Raw genomic sequence first — 24,496 nt, 5'->3', positions numbered from 1 at the left:
GTTGAATCATTTTTTCAGTCATGTCTGATCCTTTGTGACCCCATTTGGGTTTTAGGGGTTTTTTGGCAAAAATACTGGAATGGTTTCCCCTTTCCTTCTCCAGCTTATTTGACAGATAAGGAAACTGAGGCAAACAGGATTAAGTGACTTGCCTAGGGTCACACAGTTAGTAAGTGTATGAGGCCAGATTTGAACTCAGAAAGATGAGTCTTCCTGACTCCAGGCCAGGTACTCTATACACTATGGTGCCACCTAGTTGCCCTTAAGTTAGGTGATGGGAAAAAGACAAAGCTTAGATAAGATTGTCTTTTCCCACTTGGAGCTTATAGACTAGTAGGAACCTGTATCAGCTACGTGGTATAGTAGGTAGAGCATTGGATTTGGAATCAGAAAGAACTAAGTTCAAATCCTGCCTCAAGCACCTATCAGCTGTGTGAGCCTAGGCAAGTCATTTAACTTCTGTCTGACTCATTTTCTCCATCTGTCAAATTGCAATGATAATAATAGCACTTAGCTCCCAAGATGATATGAGGATCAAATGAAATTATATATGTAAAGAGTTTTGCAAACCTTAAAGTTCTACCTAAAAACTAGCTGTTTTACATATAGCAAGTATGAAGTCAAGTGCCTTCCCCTTCATTCACAGGGGTTCTCCCAGGAAAGAAAAAGGGTATAAGAAAACATCTGCTTTCAGGTATAAAAGGGAACACATGTATAGCAAGAGGAAAAGACAGAGACACTGACCTGCAAGTGAGATTGGAGAGAAGCCTGTGGATGCATCAGTCAGTCAACAAACATTTCTTAAACTCTGTGTTCCTTACATAAAAGAGCCATGGGATTCTCACAGAGAACTAGCATCTCTGCTGTGAAGGCTTGTTGAATGCTTTTCAGGGCTCATTATCCACTTTTGGTGTCCACCTTCACCCCACTCTCACCTGTGGTTCCAAGAAGTCATAGCATGTGCAGTGGCCACACCCCAGTAAAACTGTCTCAGGGGACAGGCTAAACCAGACTGAGGGTAACAAACAGACCTCAGACCCATTGGTGAGTTAGGGGGATGTCTACCTCATGAAGGTGAATATTTCCCCCAGTAGAATGGGTAGATGAGAAAAATTTGTTCCAACAACCACGAAGGCAGCTGAAGCAGGTGCTGTAGAATGCTGAGTACTTGGTTATTGAAAATCCCAAGGTCACCCACTACATCCTGGGCCATTGCCAATCATTTTTACTTTTGTCCTGCCACCAGACTTCAGTGACTATGGAAGAAAGAGTGAGACTAATGACTCTATACAATTTTGCCTCACTTAAATCCAATTCACATGCAAGTCAAGATATCACCTGTGATGTCATTGGTCCTCTTTGAAAACAGAGGACAAATAACATAAAGAACCAGATGCATCAAAGAACCCTCATTAATGCACAGAGCCAGGATGGGGAGGGACAAACTCAGGGACTTTTCCCTTACCGATATTAGCATAAATTGCATCTCAACGCCCAGTCCTCATTAGAAATTGATTTTTCAATGTTCCATACTTGGTAAGAGGTAGAGTTTGCAAGAGCTTGAGAGAAAAGAGATTCTGGTCTTGTGGCTCAAGAGAGAAGACATATCTATATCCCAAAGAGATCATTAAAAAAAAGGGAAAAGGCCCCACATGTGCAAAAAAAAAGATTTATAGCAGCTCTTTTTGTGGTGGCAAAGAATGAGAAATTGAAGGGATGCCTATCAATTGGGAAATGGTTGAACAAATTGTGGTATATGTATGTAATGGAATACAATTGTGCTATAAGAAATGATGAACAGGGGGCAGCTAGGTGGCTCAGTGGATAAAGCACCAGCCCTGGATTCAGGAGGATCTGAGTTAAAATCCAACCTCAGACACTTGACACTTACTAGCTGTGTGACCCTGGGTAAGTCACTTAACCCTCATTTCCTGCAAAAAAACAAAAAACAAAACAAACAAACAAAAAGAAATGATGAACAGGCAGATTTCAGAAAAAGTTGGAAAGACTAAAGTGAACTGATGCTGAGTGAAGTTAGCAGAACAAGGAGAACATTGTACACAGTAAGAGCAACATTGTGTGGTGATCAACTGTGATTGACTTGGCTCTTCTCAGCATACAATGGTCCAAGACAATTCCAAAGGATTCATGATGGAAAATGCTGTCCATATCCAGAAAAAGAATTATGGAGTCTGAATGTGGATTGAACCATACTATTTTCACTTTTTTTCTTTCTTGAGGTTTTTCTCTTTTGTTCGGATTCTTCTTTCACAACATGACTAATGCAGAAATATGTTTAACATGATTGTACATATATAATTGTACATATAATCAGACTGGTTGCTGTCTTGGAGAGGGGGGAATGAGAAAAATTTGGAACTCAAAATCTTATAAAAATGAGTGTTGAAACTACCTTTACATGTAACTGGAAAATAAAATAGAATACTATTAAGATTGAAAAAAATGTGTTGGAAAAAAAAAAAAGAGAGGGAGAAGACATATAGTTCCAGACTCTATAGGTCCCTGAATGTAGAAAAAGATTCTGGGAAGAAGCTGACATGTCAATCGTGTTCTTATCCCCAATTTATTACACTAGTGACTTCAGGAAATTTCCCCTTGGGTGAGAGCTGGCTGGCTGGCTGGCTGGCTGGCTGGCTGGCTGGCTCTCTCTCTCTCTCTCTCTCTCTCTCTCTCTCTCTCTCTCTCTCTCTCTCGCTGGAGATCTTTCCTAATGGGAAAGTTCATTCACTCTGCAGATCAATGTCTGGCATATAGTCTCATTTACATTTTTCTCTGACTTCTGATTGCTATTGTCTTGGATAAATGAATTGATTTACTATTTGTTATATGTATTCTTTGTGGAACTGGCATTTGGTGGGAAGGGGGTAAAGCCTTGGATACATTGCTTGGAGTCATGCCTTACTTGTTAAGGGAAAGTGACCAGGAGCTCAGCTTGGACCTAAAAATTATTTTCTCTATGCTAACAGTATTTAGAGGAGAAAATAGATATACTTTTAGCCTGGTATCCTCTCTCTCTCTGAGAGTAGTCAGCCTCTGGCGCCAGCCTCTTGCTCTTCTCCTGAAAAGTCAAGTGATGACTCGAGAGTGAACAAACCCCCTTTATCAATACATAGCAGTACCTTCTCTGCAGCTGATATAGAGATTTGCCCAGAGCACTTTTCAGGGTCACACAGCCAGTGTATGTGTCAGAGGCACAAGTGTTCCAGGCTTTGAGGACCAGTCTCCAACTACTATGTTTTGTGCCGTCATGGCTAAATAAAAGCCATCCTATATTTTATATTTTGTTAGCCTGAGGGTTTTCGGGAGAGTTGAAAACCTTTGTAAGGGAACAAAATGAGCCAGTATTTCTCTGAGTGGCAGAAATCTAAATCAGAGAATTTTGGGGAAAGATATGACCTGTTGACATCACCAGAATTTCCCTGGGTAAAAAGCATGAACAAACAAACAAATAAGCAAAAAAACCACTTTGTCAAAAGAGCTCTCATCCCTAAATTGTACCAGGACAAATTACGTTAGTCAGTGGGGTTCAATTGATATCGAGGTTACCTTCAAAGAAGGATGATGCAAAACAGCACATTAAGTATTTAAGTGAGGGACAAGCACAATGCTATGAGGCCTGAGGGTGGTTAGGGGGCTACTGATCAATTGGAGAATCAGAGAAAACATCCTGGAGGAGGTTGGACTGTGCTTTAAAGCATAGACTTCAATGGATGATGGGGTTTAGGGAGGGCATTCAAGCCATAGGGAATGTGAAGAAGGAGATGGGGAAGCACAGGGCAGGTATGAGTAGAAAAGAGTAGTTTAGTTTGGTTAGAGCATGAAGTATGTAGACTAAAGTAGTAGGAAGGGAATCTGACCAAGTAGAGTGGCACCAGGATTCGGAGGGTTTCAAATGTCAAGCTAAAGACTTAGGATATTATTTCATAAGGCATGTGGAACAGCTGCAGGCTTTTGAGCAAATCAGTGTCATGACCCAGTCTATGCATAAGGAAGCATGGGAAAGACTAAAGAAACTAGAAAGTGAAAGCAGGAAGACCTGTTCATTTCATGGTAGCAATGAAGGCCTCTGTTAGGATGCTATCAATAGGAATAAAGGGAAGGGGATAAATAGGGGTTATTCCAAGAAGTAGAACCAATAGGATTTGGTAATTTTACATATGAAAAATGGGGGAGAAGGAATAATATACAGGAACACTGATTTCAAACAGGGGAGAAACTAGGTTCACAGTGACAGCCTTGACAGAAATAATGGCTTTTGGAGGAAAATAATAAGCTTTTTTTTTTTTTGGGTGAGGCAATTGGGATTAAGTGACTTGCCCAGGGTCACACAGCTAGTAAGTGTTAAGTGTCTGAGGTCACATTTGAACTCAGGTCCTCCTGACTCCAGGGCTGGTACTCTATCCACTGCGCCACCTAGCTGCCCAATAAGCTTTTTTTTTTTTTTTTTTTTTTTAGTGAGGCAATTGGGGTTAAGTGACTTGCCTAGGGTCACACAGCTAGTAAGTGTTAAGTGTTTGAGGTCGGATTTGAACTCAGGTACTCCTGAATCCAGGGCCGGTGCTTTAACCACTGCGCCATCTAGCTGCCCCCCAATAAGCTTTTAAAAAGAAATTTTTGGGTTTTTTTGCAGAGCAATGAGGGTGCCCAGGGTCACAGAGCTAGTAAGTGTCAAGTGTCTGAGGCCAGATTTGAACTCAGGTCCTCCTGAATCCAGGGCCGATGCTTTATCCACTGCACCACCTAGCTGCCCCATAATAAGTTTATTTTGAGACACTGTATGTATAGAGATAATAGCTAAAGCCATGGGGGTGAGATTGCCAAGAAAAAAAGTATAGAGTCAAGAATGTCAAAGGTGGAACCACAGTGAATACCCACTTCAAAGGCTAGGAAGAGAAATAGAGTGATTTAACCAGTCAGAGTCACACAATCTGTAAAGCGAGAAGAATAGACCAGATGATTTTAAAGTTCCTTCTGGGTCTAAAATTTCACAATAATTTTGCTCCCTGGGGCTTTGAAATGGTCTGTTTTGTTTTGCTTATTTACTATCTCTTATCAGAAACTGGAAAAGTAGGATGTCTTTACTTCTAGTTATGAGCCTCCTAATTTGGGCCTTCATGCAGGCTATTCACTGGAAGGTCAAACACTGAAGCTGAAGCACTTTGGCCATGTAATGAGAAGATGGGACCCATTAGAAAAGAGCCTGCCTGATGTTGGACCATAGAATTTCTTTTTCTTTTTGTTTGTTTGGTTTTTGGTTGGGCAATGAGGGTTAAGTGATTTGCTCAAGGTCACACAGCTAGTAAGTGTCAAGTGTCTGAGGTCAAATTTGAACTCAGGTCCTCCTGACTCCAGGGCTGGTGCTCTATTCACTGTGCCACCTAGCTGCCCCTGGATCATAGAATTTCAAAGATAATCCAATGCAATCCCAACTTGACCAGGAGTTCCTAACTTCAATCTAAATGTGAATCTCTATTCTCCACAAATTTATCAAAAATTTCTTAATACTATCTTGTTGGTCTGTACTACCACTTGGGGCATTGAGTTCCATAAGATTATTACTCATTTATAATAAATTGACCTTTCTCAGGCCATAAGGAATGTCCTCTGCTGGATTTGGCAAACACGCACATGTTTACCCAAGGTGTAGGCTTGGAAATATTGAATAAAAAACATAGATGGCATATTTCACAAAATTGCAGATTTCATGAAACTCAGGCAAATACTTTGAGCAAAGGAATCAGATCTAAACAGTTCTCAGCTGTATGAAATGATGGGCTGAGTTTAGGGGTGGGGGATGAAATTTAACAGAGAAAAATGAAAAGTCCTCCATGAAAATTTGACAAATAAATTGCTACCCAAGTGTGGGATGGTAGATATGGCTAGACAATAGGTCATGTAAAAAAGGCCCTGAGTGGACTAAAAACTGAATCTACAACATGAGAAAGCAGTTTTTTGTTTTTGTTTTTTGAAGGGCAGTGAGGGTTAAGTGATTTGCCCAGGGTCACACAGCTAGTGTCAAGGGTCTAAGGCTGGATTTGAACTCAGGTCCTCCTGAATCCAGGGCTGGTGCTTTATCCACTACACCACCTAGCTGCCCTGAGAAAGCAGTTTTAAAGAGCTAATATATTTAGAGGCAACTGTTCTAGAAGCCAAGTGGTCAGAACTAGAGAGGCAGCAAGATGAAATGAAAAAAAAACCCCACTTAACTTGGACTCAGCAGATGTGGGTTCGAATCCTGCTTTGAATATATACTAACTGGGTGAACCCTGGGCATTCCATATCTCTAAGCATCAATTTCCTCATATGAAAAATAGGAACTATTCTATTTGTACTACCTACCTCACTTGGTTGTTGTGAAGAAAGCGCAGAGCAGAAGACCTGGGTTTGAATCCTTACTCATATACTTACTAGCCATTTATCCTCTCCTGACCAAGTCATTTACCCTCTCTAAGCCTTACTTTCTTTATCTGTAAGATGGGGATAAATAATAGCACCTACCTCCTGGAACTATTGTAAAAATTAAGTAAAATGATTTGGCACAGTTCCTGGCACTTAATAAATGTTAGTAGACTGACTAAAATGTTTTGTGAACCTTCGGTACTTCATACATTTTGTTAGCCATTATTATACAAATGTTAACTACTTACTGACACCTAGCATTAGCTCTGCCTTATAGCCATCCTCTCCTTCACCTTTGACCTTCATTAAGGAGAGCTCTTGACAAGAGCTCCTGAGCATATCAGAACAGCTAACCTGAAAAGGAGAAAAAACAAAGTGGTGATTGTGCTGGCAAAACTGATACACAAGCTTTTCACTTCCAGCAAATCATTCCCCCTCTCTGGGTCTCAATTTCCTCATCATCTGGATGGTTCCTGTACATACATAACTTGTTCAGTGATTCCCAGCATAACAGAAGCTGGGAAGCATTCTCTGTAACTGAAAAGGGGGAAATTTCTTACAAATAGAATGAAGGGACCAACCCAGATGATCTCTAAAGTCCTGTCAAGTTCTAACAATTTATAAATTGATGATTCATATTCCCCGGGCTTGGTAACAAGGACACTTGTCTGGGAATAAGGAAATCTGGATTCTATTCTTGGTTCTGCTGTTGCCCAGCTGTGTGACTCAGCATTCTCATCTGCAAATAACAACACCTGAGTTCCAACTTTTCCCCCACCCCCAGGAACAGTCAGAAGAATAAACTGAGGCAATAGATGTTAAAATGTTGTAAAAAAAATATTAAGAAGTGTTCTCCCAGTGTTAGCTATTAATCACCACCAAGAATATTCAGTTAACCATTTGCTGGGACTCTTCTTTTTCCAAGGTACATTTAAATGCACTTGTATTCTGGCACCCACAATTTGCCTGCTCCCCAAGTAGAGCAAGCTTCCTGCTCCATGACTTTGCCACTTTGCCACTTAACCTTTTGGGGAACTGGGTATTGCTTGGAGTCGACCCCAGTTCTGACAGTGAGGATCTGCAGACAAAATACAATAACTGGAGAACTTACCCAGGAAATCTAACAACTCTTTTTTTCAAAGTAGATTCCTGCTGATGTAATAGGTCTTTGAGAACTGACTAGTAGCATGGAACTTACAGTTCAGAAGGACAAGCCCTGAGGATGATGTAGAATTATCATGATCTTTCAGCTGGAAGGTAAAGTTGAATTCCACATTGAAATTCCCAAAGAGGTATACACAGTTTTCAAAACAAGGACTGGAAAAAAAAAGAATAGGTAATGAAAGAGCCGAGCAGCAGCAGCCATGGGGAGACATAGTCCCCCACCCTCCTGAGACTTTACTTTATTCTTTCTAGTTAGGGGCAGATAGGTGGTTCAATGGATAAAGCACTGGCTCTGCAGTTGGGAGAACCTGAGTTCAGATCTCACCTCAGACACTTACTAGCTGTGTGACTTTGGGCAAGTCACTTAACCCCAATTACCTTAAAACATTCATGGCCATCGACAGTCATCCTGATATATATCTTCTCACAGACCCAGATGGCTCTGCTGGAGAGAGTGAGGTTGGTGACTTTGAATAGCTCTCCCTTATTTAAATCCAAATTCACTGCAAGTCATAACATTACCCTAATGGCATGGTCTTCTTCAAGAACAAATGACAAACAACATTCTTTCTAGCTAAACTGGAAAGAATTGATTACAAAGGGACAATAGGTGAAAGTTGAAACCCATGAAAAAAAATTGAAAGAAGTGACTGAAAGAAGGTGAAAGGAAGTCTTGAGTTATGACAGAGAAAGGATCGAGGTAGGTTGGTTGCATAGGCATCTTGGAGAAAAAGAGTTGGGCTAAAGCTACCAGTTGTGCCTACCTCTCCAACAACTGTAGGAAGTTACATCTCTTCTCTTCTCGCTCCAACTTTCTCTCCCATGGTTGTCTAATTGGTGGCTGTCCTTCATTCTGGAAGAGGACCAAAATGACATCACTACATTGGGTTTGAGGTATAGTGTGTCCAACAGTGGCTGATCAGACCAATACAGGCTCCAAATGCTCTACCACAGATGTGGCACAAATAGTCCATATGAACATTTGGAGTGCAGATGTGTCTAAAATTGTGCATCTCATGTTTCCTTTGAGCTACTGCAATTCTGCTTTGCTCATAGAGTATAGTGTCTTCTTTGATGTAGGCACCACATACTGGGCAGTCCTTTGCCAGTGTCTCCCATGCCATACAATTGATTCCAAAGTTCTTCAGAGAGACCTTGAGAGTGTCCTTGTTTCTTTTTCTGACCATCATGTGACTGCTTGCCTTGTGTGAGTTTTCCATAAAATAATCTTTTAGGCAAACATACATTTGGCATTCTAACAATGTGACCAACACATTAGAGTTGAACTCTCTGCAGTAGAGTTTGAATATTTGACAGTTCAACCTGAGAAAGGAACTCAGTGTCTGGTGCCTTATCTTGCCAGGTGATCTTCAGAATCTTCCTAAGACAATTCAAATGGAAGCCATTCAGTTTCCTGGTATAGTGCTAGTATACTGTTCAGTACAGTGGCTCTGTAGACCTTCAGTTTGGTAGGCAGCCTAATACATCTTCTCTCCCACACTTTCCTTCAGAGCCTCCCAAACACTGAGCTAGCTCTAACAATGTGTGCGTCAACCTCATCATCTATGTATGTGTACATCCCTGGAAAGTATACTGCCAAGGTAAATGAACTTATCCACATAATTCAAAATTTCTTAACTTGCTGTAACCAATGGTTCCACATATGGATGGTGTGATGCTTGCTGGTAGAGAACCTGTTTTCTTGGTGTTCATTGTTAGGCCAAATTAGCACAAGCAGAAGAGAATCAATCAATACTTTGTTGCATCTCAGCCTCAGAATCTACACTGAGTACACAACCATCTACAAAGTCACACACCAACTCTCCCTCCACTTTAGTCTTGGTTTATAGCCTTTTCAAGTTAAATAATTTTACCCTCAGTTGAGTAGCTGACCTTGTTGCTGTTTTAGTCCTCACTGAGGGAGTCTGACAACATTAATGAAAAATATCATGCTAAAAAACATGGGAAGGGGGCAGCTAGGTGGCGCAGTGGATAGAGCACCGGCCTTGGATTCAGAAGGACCTGAGTTCAAATGTGGCCTCAGACACTTAACACTTACCAGCTGTGTGACCCTGGGCAAGTCACTTAACCCCAATTGCCTCAAAGAAAAAAAACAAAACAAAACATGAGAGCAAGCACATAGCCCTGCTTCATTGTATTGACTGGGAAAGTTCCAGATTATCATTTATTATTCAGAACACGGGCAAGGGTGCCATCATGAAACTGGCATACAATACCAATGATACTATTTTTGCCATGATTTTCCACAAGCCCTCAATGATTGACAGTATCAGAGGCCTTGATCAGATAGATGGACATTGTGTACAGACTTCCGTTCTGCTCCTAACATTTCTGCTGGAGTTGTCAGGCAGAAACACCATATCAACCATTCCTTGGCTCTTTCTGAAACCACACTGGCTCTCAAGCAGATGATCATCTTCCAGGTGAAGCATCAGCGCATTAAGGAGGACTCTGTCAAGAATCTTTCCAGCAATGACTAAGAGAGAGACCCTCCCTGTGATTTTCACAGGACAACCTATTTCCTTTCCTAACCTGTTTCCTGATTTTTACCTCAAATATAAAGAGGTCAAGTGTTGGCTAGAGATAAATTTAAATTTAAATTAGGGGGGCAGCTAGGTGGTGCAGTGGATAGAGCACTGGCCCTGGATTTAGGAGGACCTGAGTTCAAATCTGGCCTCAGACACTTAATACTTACTAGCTGTGTGACCCTGGGCAAGTCACTTAACCCCAATTGCCTCACCAAAAAAAAAAAAATTAAATTAGGGCAGAAAGCCAAACATCTCTCCAAATGTTAGTAATTTCTTAACTGGAAACTCGGAACTATTGTGACTATATTAATAACGTCCCCTGATAAAAAACTCAGTAAAACAGAAAAGGGCCACCTAGACCTAAGGATTATATTGCCTCTAAGCTAAAAATCAAGCTAATTGTTGTAAGAGGGCAACAGAAAGACAGGTAGTAGGGAGGAAACTGTGGGGACCATAGGGAGGAAAAATCACATCTGAAACCAGTCCCCAGAGAGAAGATAGGAAGGGCCTGGGAAGGATTCATTTCTGCTCCTATCAAACATGGAGGAGGAAGCAGAAAAGATTGAGTAGCAGCCAATTAACTGTATCCCCCCCATAGCAACATCTACCTTGTTGGGTTTACAATGAAATTCCCTCCCCCACCCCCTTCTCCTGTTTACTGTTCTTTTTCATGTTTCTTAAAATAGCTCAACTCAGTGGTAGAGCTAGAAAAGCTATATCCCCCAGGCAAGGATTTCAGAAATGGTTTCCTTATTCTCTGTTAATTAAAAAGGAAAACAATCTTCAGCTTCTTATACTACTCTAACAGTAAGGCATTTGGAAGAGTTAGCCTCCCTTCTTGTGATTCAGTTATTTTCCATTGCCATTTGCATTTTCCCCAGGCAGACCAGAGGCCTGTGGATTCCTGGACAAGTGGACACTTTCTGCAAATTTTGGGAGGAGGATATGGGGGGGTTTGTGCAAATGCTTTGTTTTATAGAGGTCTAAAGGTTTCTGAAAAATCTTCAGATATAACTTTAGCTTATAGGATCATAGATTTAGAGTTGGAGGTTGTTGTTCAGTTATTTCAGTCGAGTTTGACTCTTCATGACCTGTCTTGTAGTTTTCTTGGCAAAGATACTGCCGTGGTTTGCCATTTCCTTCTCCAGCTCATTTTACAGATGAGGAACTAAGGCAAACAGGGTAAAATGACTTGCCCAGAGTTACATAGCTAGTAAGTGTCTGAGGTCAGATTTGAACTCAGGAAGATGAGTCTTCTTGATTCTAAGCCCACTGCTCCATTCACTGTGCCACCTACCTACCCAGGGCTGGGAGGGATTGCTTTAAAGATTATCTAGTCTTCTCTTGCCTCATTTGGTCAAGGAAGAAACTGAGGCCCGGAGAGATTACTGACTGGTCATAGGGAACACTAATAGAAAGATGAAGAACTGTTATTGGAGTCCAATCCTGTGTTCTTTCCATTACATTGTCTCTCTGGGCCTGGCCAGAAAGAGGATATATGATTAGGAAATCTATTGATTAGGGAACCTGCAAGAAAATTAGAATACCATGAGTAATTCAATCCCTTATGGGCTGATAAATTGATCTTCATCTAATCCTCTTGGAAATTTAGAGGATCTAGCTGCATTGGATGATTTACATAAATGTATTTTATGGAGTGTCTCTATTAACCTTGTACATTCAATGGATAGTCAGTTTTGTGGCTATTAGGCCTCATTTTTGAATTTCATTCTTGGGCCTTCTGGGTCTAACTTTTGGGAGTCCCTCAGCTTTCAGGCTCCTGGCTTTGGTGGGGACTGATTGAGCTGTTTCTATGCACACTGAAGATATCATCCCTGCTGGTCTCCGACTATGTCAATGATTTCTTTTAACACAGGACAACTGCCCTTATAAGGAATCTCTTCTCTCTTCTTAGAGTTTCTTTCTTATTAAGAGATGCTTCTTTCCTCTTTGCTCCAAGGAAACTGTAACCCTGGCAACTGAAATGAAAATTCTGATAGGGTAGGCCACGGTGGCAAAGCCATTAGGCTGAATTTAGAGCCCCACTCTCCATCAACCTGAGTTCACTGACCGGGTGAATGATAGAAGATTATGTCTGATCCAAATGGTGATAGTGATGGCAATCTGGCTGTTAGAAATGGGGGCCCAGGAGAAGAACTATAGGGACCATTTGCTGGCCAGTCACTGGCCAGATTATTAGCAGCTGGGCTGTGGATTACAGGAATTGCCTTTTTTTTTTTCCCCAGCTGTTCTCTCTCCTTTCCCTATCCCCACAAAGACTGATCTGGGGCCCAGGGAGGGGAAAGATGGAACAGGCAGAGCAGCATAGGAAACACCAAACTTCTGAGTCACTCAGCGTCTCCAGCCTCAGGAGAGGCCCAGAGGAGAGGGGAGCCTCTGCAGAGAGGGAGTCCTAACCAGATAGAGATGGTGAAAGTGACTTTGCACGTCAATACAGAGTTAAATACACCTACCTGCAGTTAAAGTGGAACTAAGATAATTATCTTCCCAAGCATTGTTGTAAGAACTATCTGGGGACATTAGAAATGGTTGGATTTAGAACAGAAAGGGACCTCAGAGATCACTACTTTCCAGATGAGGAAAATGGTCTGGAGAAGTGATTTTGCTCATGATTACACCGCTAGGACAAGGGCAGGGCTGTTATTCCGAGGCAGGGCTTCTCTCTCCTCAACTTTGATCTCCTTTAATTCTGTTCCCTTTTCTCTAGTCCCACCCCCTTCCCTAAAGCTAAATGTGGAACTAAAACACCTGTCTCATATTCCATCCAAACAATAAGCATCCTTCAGCTCCTCCCTCTCTGCCTTCACTCTGGTGCCCTAAGACACTCACTCCCTCTCCCTCTCCCCCTCCCCCCCCCCCCCTCTCTCTCTCTCTCTCTCTCTCTCTCTCTCTCTCTCTCTCTCTCTCTCTCTCTCTCTCTCTCTCTCTCCCCCTCCCCCTCCCTCCCTCCCTCTCTCTCTCTCAACAGTTCTCTAAAGTACATGGAACTCTCTGGGAAAGGGGTGCTAGTGGAGAAGGTGGAAAAAAGGGAGAAAAGCTTCAGTGGAACAGCTGGTATTCTTTAAAATCTCAACCACTGGCCCTGAAGGCAAAAGAGACTGTCTGGTCTCATCCTAGAAGTCCATACAAACACCCACAGCAGAGCTGGCCCCAACATACTTGTTATCTAACCCTTTTTTCCCCTTCAGGGTCACACAGCTAGTGTCAAATGTCTGAGGCAGATTTGAACTCAGGTCCTCCTGAATCCAGGGCCGGTGCTTTATTCACTTCACCACCTAGCTGCCCCCCTCTTACTTTCTTCTAAATGCTCCACAGTCTGACTTCCAACCTCATCATTCAATTAAAACCATTCTCTCCAAAGTTATCACCAATCTCTTTAATTACTATATCTAATAGACCTAGTTGCCCCCTTTAACTCCTTTTTGACCTTAGAATTTTTCATTAGGGAATAACGTCCTCTCACCATTCCCTTATTCCAAGGGTTCTTCATCTTGGTTTGTGCTTATGGATCCCTTTGCAGTCTCGTGAAACTTATGGATTCTCTCAGAACAATGTCCTTAAATCATTGAAAGAAATGCTCAATTTTGGTTAGATTTTAGTGAAAATAAAGATGTGAGATTTCTCCATGGACCCCTTGGGGTTGATAGATTTCAGGGCTCCATGAACTTGGCATCCCAATCCCCAACCCAACCAGCATTTTGTATTTTGCTTTTGAAAGTGAGGCAGTTTGCTAAGGGTATGGTGGAAAATATCAGTTCAGCTGAGTCTCAGGCCATGAAAAGGAAGAAAAAGTTAACTCTCCTCTCTAGTAGTTGGAATAGCATGAAGAATGCAGAGATGTGACCTGGCTGACAAAGTTCTGTGTAATCATGGTTTTTCCTGTAGCAATATATGGCTGCGACAATTGGACCATAAGGAAAGCTAAACGCCACAGAATTGATGCTTTCAAATTGTGGTGCTAGAGAAAACTTTTGTGATAGCAAAGGAACACTTTTGGATAGCAAGGAGACAAATGAGATTAGTACAGGTGGATTGCAGGAACTAAGGGTGTTTAGCCTAGAGAAAAGGAGAGGGGTGGGAGATGGGAATGGTGGGATAGGAGGATCTGATTTCTGTCTTCAAGTGTTTAAAGGGCTTTTATATGGAAGAGGGTTTAGTTTTATTCTGCTTGGTCCCAGAAGACAGCAGGAACAATGAATGAGTCCAACTTGCAGGGAAGCAGATTAAAACTTGATATAAGGAAAAGTCTTAGGGACAATTAGAACTATCCCAGAATCAAGATGGCTTGCAAGTGAGCCATAGGAGTGTGGAACTAGAGCTGAAAGCAAAAGAATGGTGGAGCTAACTCATGCCAGCTCAATATATCCAACTGTTAAATTTTCAGTGTGAATATTTAAACATTGTTGTTCAGCCATCTCCAACTCTTCATGACCCCATGGACTTTATAGCACACCAGGTCCAGCACTATCTCCCTCAAAATCTATCCAAGTTCATGTTCACTTCTTCCAAGACACTATCTATTCATCTAATCCTCTGCTATTCCTTTCTTCTTCTGCCTTCAGTCTTTCCCAACACCAGGGTCTTTTCCAATGAGACCTGACTTCTCATCATGTGACCAAAATATTTAAGCTTCAGCTCCACTATTTGACATTCCAGTGAATGGTCTCAATTAATTTCTTGACTGATTTTGTCTCCTTGCTATCCAAAAGTCTTTCTTTGCTATCACAAAAGTTTTCTCTAGCACCAAAATTTGAAAGCATCAATTCTGTGGCATTCAGCTTTCCTTATGGTCCAACCGTCACAGCCATATATTGCTACAGGAAAAACCATGATTACACAGACCTTTGTCAGCCAGGTCACATCTCTGCTTTTTTAGTATGTTGTCCAGATTTTCCATAGCTTGACTCTTTATTTTATGGACGTGGTGGGCTTCCCATCATTGGAGATCTTCAAGTGAAGGCTAGATGATTACTTGCCAGGAATGAGTGGGGACTCTTGGTCAGGCAAGGGTTAGACCTTTGAGTAACAACCTAACTGAGATTCTGTGAGAGGTTATAGCTTTTGGAAAACCCATTGACACAGAAATGAAGAAGAAACAGGGTAGTATGATGGAAAGAATTTAGGCTCTGGTGTCAGAAGAGCTGGGATCCAAATTACGCCTTGGATGCTTATTCCCTGGGTGATCTAGGGTGAATCAGTGAACTTCCCTGAGCCTCAGTTCCCTCACTTCCAAAATGAGGGGATTGGCCTCTGAGGTCCTTTCTAGGTCTTTCTGTGATCCATTAACAGGGGTTCTTTTTTAAAAAATACATTTATTGGGGGCAGCTAGGTGGCACAGTGGATAAAGCACTGGCCTTGGATTCAGGAGTACCTGAGTTCAAATCCGGCCTCAGACACTTGACACTTACTAGCTGTGTGACCTTGGGCAAGTCATTTAACCCCCATTACCCCACCAAAAAACAAAACAAAACAAAATAGATTTATTTAATATTTTATGTTTTCTTCAATTATATGTAAAAACAATTTTTAGCATTCATTTAAAACATTTGTCAGTTCCACATTCTCTCCCTCCCTCCCCTCTCCCCTTATTGAAAAAGCACACAATTTGATATATGTTATACATGTGCAGTCATGGAAATTTTCTATATTAGTCATCTTATGAAAGAAAGCACAGATCAAAAAAAAAAAAAACTCCCAGAAAAACTAAATAAAGAAACTTATGCTTCAATCTGCATTCAGATTCCATCAGTTCTTTCTCTGAAGATGGAAATCATTTTTCTTTACAAGTCCTTTGGAATTGTCTTGGATCATCATATTGCTAAGAACAACTAAATCATTCCCAGGTCTCCATTGTACAATATTTCTATTACTATGTATAATGTACTCCTAGATCTGCTCATTTCACTTTGTATCAGTTCATGTAAGGGTTTCCAGGATTTTCTGAGAATATCCTGCTCATCATTTCTTATAGTACAATAGTATTCCATCATAATCATATACCACAATTTGTTCAGCCATTGCCCAAATGATGAGTATCCCTTCAATTTCCAATTCTTTGCCACCTCTAAAGGATCTGCTATAAATATTTTTGTATAAATAGGTCCTTTTCTTTTTTGTTTTTTATCTCTTTGGGATACAGACCTAGGAGTGAAATTGCTGGGTCAAAAGCTATGCATGGTTTGATAGATCTTCGAGTATAGTTCCAAATTGCTCTCCAGAATGGCTGAATCAGTTCACAACTCCACCAACAATGCATTATTAATGTCTCAATTTCCTCACATCCTCTCTAATATTTGTCATTTTACTTTTCTATCATATCATATATGTTTGGGGTACTACCTCATCCTTATTTTATTTGCATTTCTCTGATCAAGAGTGATTTAGACTTTTTTTTTCATGCGACTATAGATAGCTTTGATTATTTCATCTGAAAACTGCCTGTTCATATCCTTTGACCATTTATCAATTGAGGAATGGCTCTTAAATTGAATGTATATGTTATTTCCTCTTTAAGTCAATTCTGATTAGAGTATAGGTAAAATGCCCCCCCTCAACTCTCCCATCTTCCCCTCCACTATAAAAGTTCTTTCTCACCTCTTTTGTGTCAGATAATTTACCCATTCTACCTCTCTTTCCCCTTCTCCCGGTGCATTACTCTTTCTCACCCCTTAATTTTATTTTTTAGATATCATCCCATCATATTCAACTCACACTCATGTCCTCTTCTCTGTATACTCCTTCTAACTATCCTAATAATGAGAAAGTTCTTAGGAGCTACAAGTATCATCTTCCCATGTCAGAATGTATGAATCCTTTTTAATTTCTCTTTCATGTTTACCTTTTTATGCTTCATTTGATTCTCTTATTTGAAAGTTAAATTTTCTACTTACCTCTGGACTTTTCATCAAGAATGCTTGTAAGTCATCTATTTCAATGAATATCCATTTTCCTCCCAAAGATTATACTTAGTCTTGCTGGATAGGTGACTCTTGGTGATAATCTTAGTTCTTTTGCCCTCCAGAATATCATATCTCAATTCCTGCAATCCTTTAATATAGAAATTGCTCAATCTTCTGTTATACTGACTGTGGCTCCACAATATTGGAATTGTTTCTTTCTAGCTGTTTGAAGAATTTTCTCCTTGAACTATGAGCTCTAGAATTTGGCTTTAATATTCCTGGTAGTTTTTATTTTGGGATCTCTTTCAGGAGTTGATCAGCAGATCCTTTATATTTTGATTTTACCCTCAGGTTCTAGAATGTCAGGGCAGTTTTCCTTGATAATTTCCTTTAAGATGATGTCTAGGCTCTTTTCTATAATCATAGCTTTCAGATAGTATAATATTTTAAAATTATCTTTCCTTGATCTATTTTCCAGGTCAGTTGTTTTTCCAGTGAGATAGTTTATATTTTCTTCTATTCTTTTGATTTTGTTTTATTCTTTCTTGACATCTTATAGAGTCTTAGGGGGCAGCTAGGTGGTGCAGTGGATAAAGTACTGGCCCTGGATTCCAGGAGGACCTGAGTTCAAATCCAGTCTCAGAAACTTGACACTTACTAACTGTGTGACCCTGGGCAAGTCACTTAACCCTCATTGCCCTGCAAAAAACAAAAACAAACAGACATTTTATAAAGTTTTTAACTTCTACTTGCCCAATTCTAATTTTTAAGGAATGATTTTTTCAATGAGCTTTTGTATCTACTTTTCTACTTAACTAATTCTATTTTTAAGGAGTGCTTCTCTTCAGTGGATTTTTTTGCTTCATTTACCTTTTAACCTATTCTGTTTTTAGGGTGTTTTTTTTTTCCTTTGATATTTTTTATTCCTCCTTTATTAAGCCATTGACATTTTTTTCATGACTTTTCTTGCATCATTCTTATTTTTCTCCAATTTTTCCTCTACCCCTCTTATTTGATTTTTAAAACTCCTTTTTGAGCTCTTCCAGGAATTTTTTTGGGGCCTGAGACCATTTCACATTTTCCTTCGAGGCTGTAAGGGGCTAAAATTCTAGCTAGTCTGTCTAAAATATCTAATGAGTAGTAGCCAATAAATTATAAGCTTTAGCAAGAGATAGTCTTTTAAGCACTTATTAAGTAGAATAAGAATTTGGTGAAGAGAAAGAGGCCTAGATTCAGCTATCTATCTCGGGGAGCTATAGTTCTGCTCTGCTTTCTATGAGAGTCCTGGCGAAAGAGCACTAGAGCACCAGCCTCGCCCCCTCTTCCTCCCACAAGCAAACATCACTTCCTGGCGCCAAAGAAAAGCCACATGTCTTGCCCTCAGGTGCCTTCTCCCCATGGTGAAGCTTTCCTACAGTAAGTCTCCAGTAGGTGGCATCATTCCAATCATTACAGTCCCCACTTTGTTTCTTCAAGAAACATGGGGTGTTTCCTTGATGAAACAGTAAAAAATAACAGAATATAATACCCTATGCTAACAAACAATATGTTAATAACAATATAGAAAAGGGAGAAAGGAAAGTTTGTCCAGAGGGGCAGTCCCTCATGAACCGGCACTTTGACACTGGCCTGCAGAGGGAGGGCCTCTGCAGAGAATACATGTTACAAATCATGTATATAATAACAGAAGGAAAAAAGAAAAAAAACAACAAAACCAAATTGTTCATTTAAAATCTTTGAAAGTCTTTTCTCAGATGATTCTTGGGACGTCCTCTGGGTGTAGTCATGGAATAGAAATCTTTTCAGGAGTTGATGTGTGGATGCTGGTAACCAGTCAGGAAAATTTCCTGCAAAATTGAGCTTAACACAACTTTAAAATAACTTTGTCAATAATCAAATCAAACAATGAGAGTTCTCAAAAACATGTCTAAGGGAATTCAGAACCTTAGTTGTTACACATGAAACATATAATAAAACAAAAATGGAAACATTTTCTAAAACTTAATATTACTATAGTCCCCCCTTGTGGAGGGTAAATTGAGGAGACAATTGCTGCGATATTAATTTTAAAAATAATGTTTATTTTGTTTCATCACTTTTTGCATCATCTGCTTAATTATCCTCATGCAATTATGAGAAATTAAAGAATCTAATATAATTGGTAACAGATGTCAAGGCCAAATCCAATACTGTATTTATCATGACACCTGAGATAATTATGGGGGTTACCATAAAAGAACAGAGAAATGATGGGAGATGAGCATTCCCACACTTGAGAAATATATACTGCTCATGCAGTATGCCAGGCTTAAAATAGGTGGATGGGATATACATCCATGCCACCAAACATATTGGAGGAAATTGAATCAGACTTAATCAGATGCATGGGATTGAGATGTCCATGGCATCAGGCATATAGGAGGGGGCATAGAAGCCAGGTGTAGAATGAGATGGGTGGGATGCAAACTTCCAGCCATCTGTACAATATTGTGGGGGAAAAAAATGAAACCAAGAGAAACCAACCTCAACATTTGTCAAAAGACATTCCCTTGGCTGTACCTTGACTTCATGCATGTCTCCCCTCATGTGACAGTTCAATGTCTGCTCTTGCATGTATTCCTCTTGTGATCGGATGGCATCTTGGTCAACCGGCATCTGATAACTCAGAATGCAGGCAATTAATGTCTTAAATGATAAGTTCTCATAAGCCAAGTCTCATATGGATTTAAAAATTGAGGATAGTAATGATCGCAAAAAATGTGACTGTACCTTGACTCAGAATATAATATACAATTATGCAATAATTTCAAATGATACCTTTTTTATTAAGTATACAATTACTTTTGTGAAAAATCAGAATATATTTAAATACAAGTTAAAACACAACACAATCTTTTTTTTTTTTTTTTTTTTGCGGGGCAATTGGGGTTAAGTGGCTTGACCAGGGTCACACAGCTAGTAAGTGTTAAGTTTCTGAGACTGGACTTGAACTCAGGTACTCCTGACTCCAGGGCCGGTGCTCTACCCACTGCACCATCCAGCTGCCCCAAACACAATACAATCTTTTTTTTTTTGTTTTTTTTTGTTTTTTTTGTTTGTTTGTTTGTTTTTTTTAGTGAGGCAATGGGGGTTAAGTGACTTGCCCAGGGTCACACAGCTAGGAAGTGTTAAGTGTCTGAGGCCAGATTTGAACTCAGGTACTCCTGACTCCAGGGCCAGTGCTCTATCCACTGTGCCACCTAGCTGCCCACACAATACAATCTTAAAGAAAACTCTTTTTTTGAAAAAAGAAAACTTTTACAAATGTTACCCTCTTTTTTTTTAATATGCTTATCAAAAATAATACTTCTAGAATCAATTTACACTTGCCATGGCAACCAATTTGCCAGGGAAATGCTTTATAGAGTTTGATCAAATAATCAGTTGAGAGAAAAAATAACAAAAACAAACAACTCAGAATATGGGAGCACAATACTCCCAGAATTAACATTGTATTACGAAATCAAAACCATCTTGCATTGTTTTAAAATAGAGATAAACAAATACAATAAAATACACATGGAAGAATGAAAGACAATGAAATTCAAACTAAGGAAATCTAAATGAATATGAACTTAACATTAATAAGAATATTACAAAATACAAATTTGATCACATGACTATGAAAAGATTTTACAAATATTCTACCCCCCTTTTTTTAAGCTAAGTATAAAACACAATCTTAAAAGCATGAAAATCTCTATGAAAATAAACCCATACTGTTAATTTCAAAAAGTAGATGTAATAGCATAGAAATCTTATGTAACCTCTGAACTGACAGTATTTCTCTGAGTGAATTTAGAACACTTTTAATTCCAATATCTAAAATCCCCAACACTAATATCAATACCTTGCTGCTTACTTCTACATTCCTGCAAAACATGTCTTCTTGAAATATGATGATGATTGTCATTTTTATTCATCTTAAGTTTGTCTTCTTTAACCCCTCTATATTGTCTGTTGGTCCTTTCATAATACAAATGCTTTATAAGGTTACCAATTAAAGACAAAAGCAGATTAACAAAATTATGAACAAAACAAGCATATCTGGAATTTAAAGGGTTTTCTAAGGTTGGTTTGGAGAACCACAGCAGGTCGAGTCAGAATCACAGCCAGGCTGGGGAAGGGCTGAGCCTGACTGCTCTGGTAACTGCTCTGGTAGAAGTGCAAACGTAGGTAGAGAAAGCTGCGAATGCTCTGAGGAGGGTGGATTAGATCTCTGAACTTCCCTGGAAGGAGGTTCAGGGGATTTGGCCATGGGAGGAGTAGGAGGTGGCACCAGAGGAGGGAGGGGAGGTGGGGTCCCAAGAGGAGGGGAAGGGCACTTTGAATCAGGCTTTGTTTTGAACTCAAACCTGGGTTCCCCTTCCCCTGCTTCTAGGGGATTAAAGGCTTCTAGAGGCTGGGTCGTTGCCTCCAGGCATGCAAAATTTGAGCAACAATTAGTGTTAGAATTTGGAAAAGCTGCAGGAGTCAGAGGTTTCTCTGAAAAGGCATGGTTGGAAGAGGGGGGGGATATTTATTCCCTTGTGTGAGCACCTTACTCACTCTTCTAACAAAAATAAAAATAGAAAATCCACAAAAACAAAGCATTAACATGATCTTATCCCCCATTTGTCTGGTTAAACAGACTAAAATCAGGAACAGGGTACTTAGAGAGTTGAAAAAACCCATTTGAAAATTTAAAGGGAAAACAGCCAATACTTAGCAGTACTTTCCAATTTAAGGGGACAGGGTAGGGGAAATCTTACACGACTGGAAGCCATCTGTAAGGAGCTAAAATTCTAGCTAGTCCATCTAAAATATCTAATGAGTGGTCACCAATAAATTATAAGCTTTAACAAGAGTTAGACTTTTAAGCATTTATTAAGGAGAATAAGAATTTGGTGAAGAGAAAAAGAAAGAGGCCTAGATTCAGCTATCTATCTCAGGGAGCTACAGTTCTGCTTGGCTCTCCATGAGAGTCCTGGCGAAAGAGTGTGAGAGCACCAGCCTCGCCCCCTCTTTCTCCCACAAGCACTTCCTGACACCAAAGAAAAGCCACATGTCTTGCCCTCGGGTGCCTTCTCCTCATGGCGAAGCTTTCCTACAGTAAGTCTCCAGCAGGTGGCATCATTCCAATCGTTACAAGGCTTTGTATGTAGCAGTTTTGACTTTATTGTCTTTTTCTGAGTTTCTGTTTTGATCTTCCCTGTCACCACAGTAACTTTCTAGAGTAAGGTTCTTTTGTTGTTGTTTGCTCATTTTCTCTATATTAGAGTGGAGTTCTGCTTCTGAGAAAGAGGAGGCACTTTTGCAAGCTTCAAGTCTTTCTTGCTGCTACTCTCAGAGTTAGTTCTGGAGGTATGTGAGTTTTCAGTTCTTTCAAGGTGATATAACCTAAGTAAAGGTGTGATCACTGATCTCCTGGCCTATGTTCTTGTCTGTTAGTGACCATGAGAACTTTTTTCCACCCTGTAACTGTGAACAGGGCCTGCACTTCCCTGTGTTCACAAGCTCTGGTGTGCTAGTGCTACTCCTTACCCTGGGACTGTAATCTGGACCTGCACATGGCAATGCAATTGAGTTCTGCACCCATTGCTAACAAAGGGACCCATGCAATCTCCTTTTGACTTCCTTACCATCTCTTGGTTGAGAGTTCTGGAAGCCACTGATGTTGCTGCTGATTCAGTCACCCCAAAGGTATGCTGCTGACTTGCTGAGGTGCAGTCTATGTTGACCAGGGCCTTTGCTAGTGCCCACCTTGTCTTAGGCTAAAAAGTAGTTTTACCCTGTCCTTTTGTGGGTTCTGCCACTGTAGAATTCATTTGAAGTGTTATTTAAAGTTGTTTGGAGGAGAATTTAGAAGAGCTCAGGTGAGTCTCTGACTTTTTTTCTGCCATCTTGGCTCTACCTCCTCAAAGGCAGGGATTCTTAACCACGGATCCACAAATCCCCAAGAGATCAATGGACAGATTTTAAGGGGTCTTTAAAATTTAGATGGGGGGGAAACTTACACTGTTATTTTCATTAATCTCTAACTGAAATTTAGCATTTCTTTCAATTATTTAAAATCATTATTCTAATGAGGGGTCGATAGACTTCACCATATTGCCAGAGGCGTCCATGACACAAAAAAGGTTAAGAACTACTATCTTAATGGGATGCTGAGACTTTGAACCTTCTAATTTTCTTCCATGAAACTGAGCATCTTTTACTGATCAAAGCTCCAAATTAGAAAAGGAATGAATCCTGTGATTGGCCTAGGGAAGTTGAAAGTGTTAAAAGGAAAATTATCTGGGCTTCCACCCAAATTAACAAGGCAAAACTCAGGAAAATAAAATTTTAAAGAATTTATCAAAAATATGTCAAGGTAGAAGTACACTGATGTACTGCTCACTCAAGATCAGCACAGGATTCAAAATGCCACTTTTATTGATGACTTTCCTAATAAGTTAAAGACAATTCTGATAGACCCATGTCAGCAAAAAGGGCCATTGCCTTTCAGCTCCTCCCCAATTGCAGCATTATAAGGAAATAGATTAGAAATGAGGGGGGGGTTGGGTAACAGGAAATACAAAAGGCAAAGGGTGGAATCAAAGTACATGCCATAGACTGAATGATGCCTCCTTCAATAGAGCCTCCCTCAAGAGACTGATCAATACTACTCAGAAAACAAGCTGGACTGGAGACCATAGGGGTTACTACATATGTTTCAATAAAGGCAAGAAAACTCCCTCTACCAGTCAACACATACTCTTGTCAAAAATTTTTCTGGGGCATTAAAAGGCCAAGTGATCTGCCCAGGCTCATAGAACCAATATATGTTGGGAGGGGAAAGGGGGTATTTGAACCTAGGTTTTCCCTACTTTGGGTATAGTTCTCTATCCACTATATCATGCTGCGTCTAAGAATTAGCTAAGGACCAAATAAATGGTGAGGCAACTAAGTGATTCAGTGGAAAGAAGCAGGGCCCGGAGCCAGGAAGATCTGAGTTCAAATTCAGCCTCACATACTTACTAGCTGTGTGACCCTAGGCAAATCACTTAACCTCTGTTTGCCTTAATCCACTAGAGAAGGAAATGGCAAACCACTCCAGTATCTTTGTCAAGAAAACCCCATGGACAGCATTGGTGGGTTATGGTCCACAGGGTGACAAAGAATCATACCCAACTGAACAACAATAAAATAAATGGTGGGGTAATGCCTACACTCTTACTGCAGAAAAGCAGCTACTGAGACCCAGAAGGGTTTAAGTGACTCTTGCTGTTGAGTCGTTTTTCAGTCATATCTGATTACTAGAGTGATTTGCCAATTCCTTCTCCAGCTCATTTTACAGATGAGGAAACTGAGGCAAACAGGGTTAAATGACTTGCCTAGGGTTACACAGCTAGTAAGTGTTTGAGACTGCATTTGAACACAGGC

This window comes from Dromiciops gliroides, chromosome 1 (assembly GCF_019393635.1).
Source record: "Dromiciops gliroides isolate mDroGli1 chromosome 1, mDroGli1.pri, whole genome shotgun sequence".
NCBI classification, from domain to species: domain Eukaryota; kingdom Metazoa; phylum Chordata; class Mammalia; order Microbiotheria; family Microbiotheriidae; genus Dromiciops; species Dromiciops gliroides.
The sequence above is the reverse complement of the archived record's forward strand: the minus strand, read 5'-3'. Positions refer to the sequence as shown.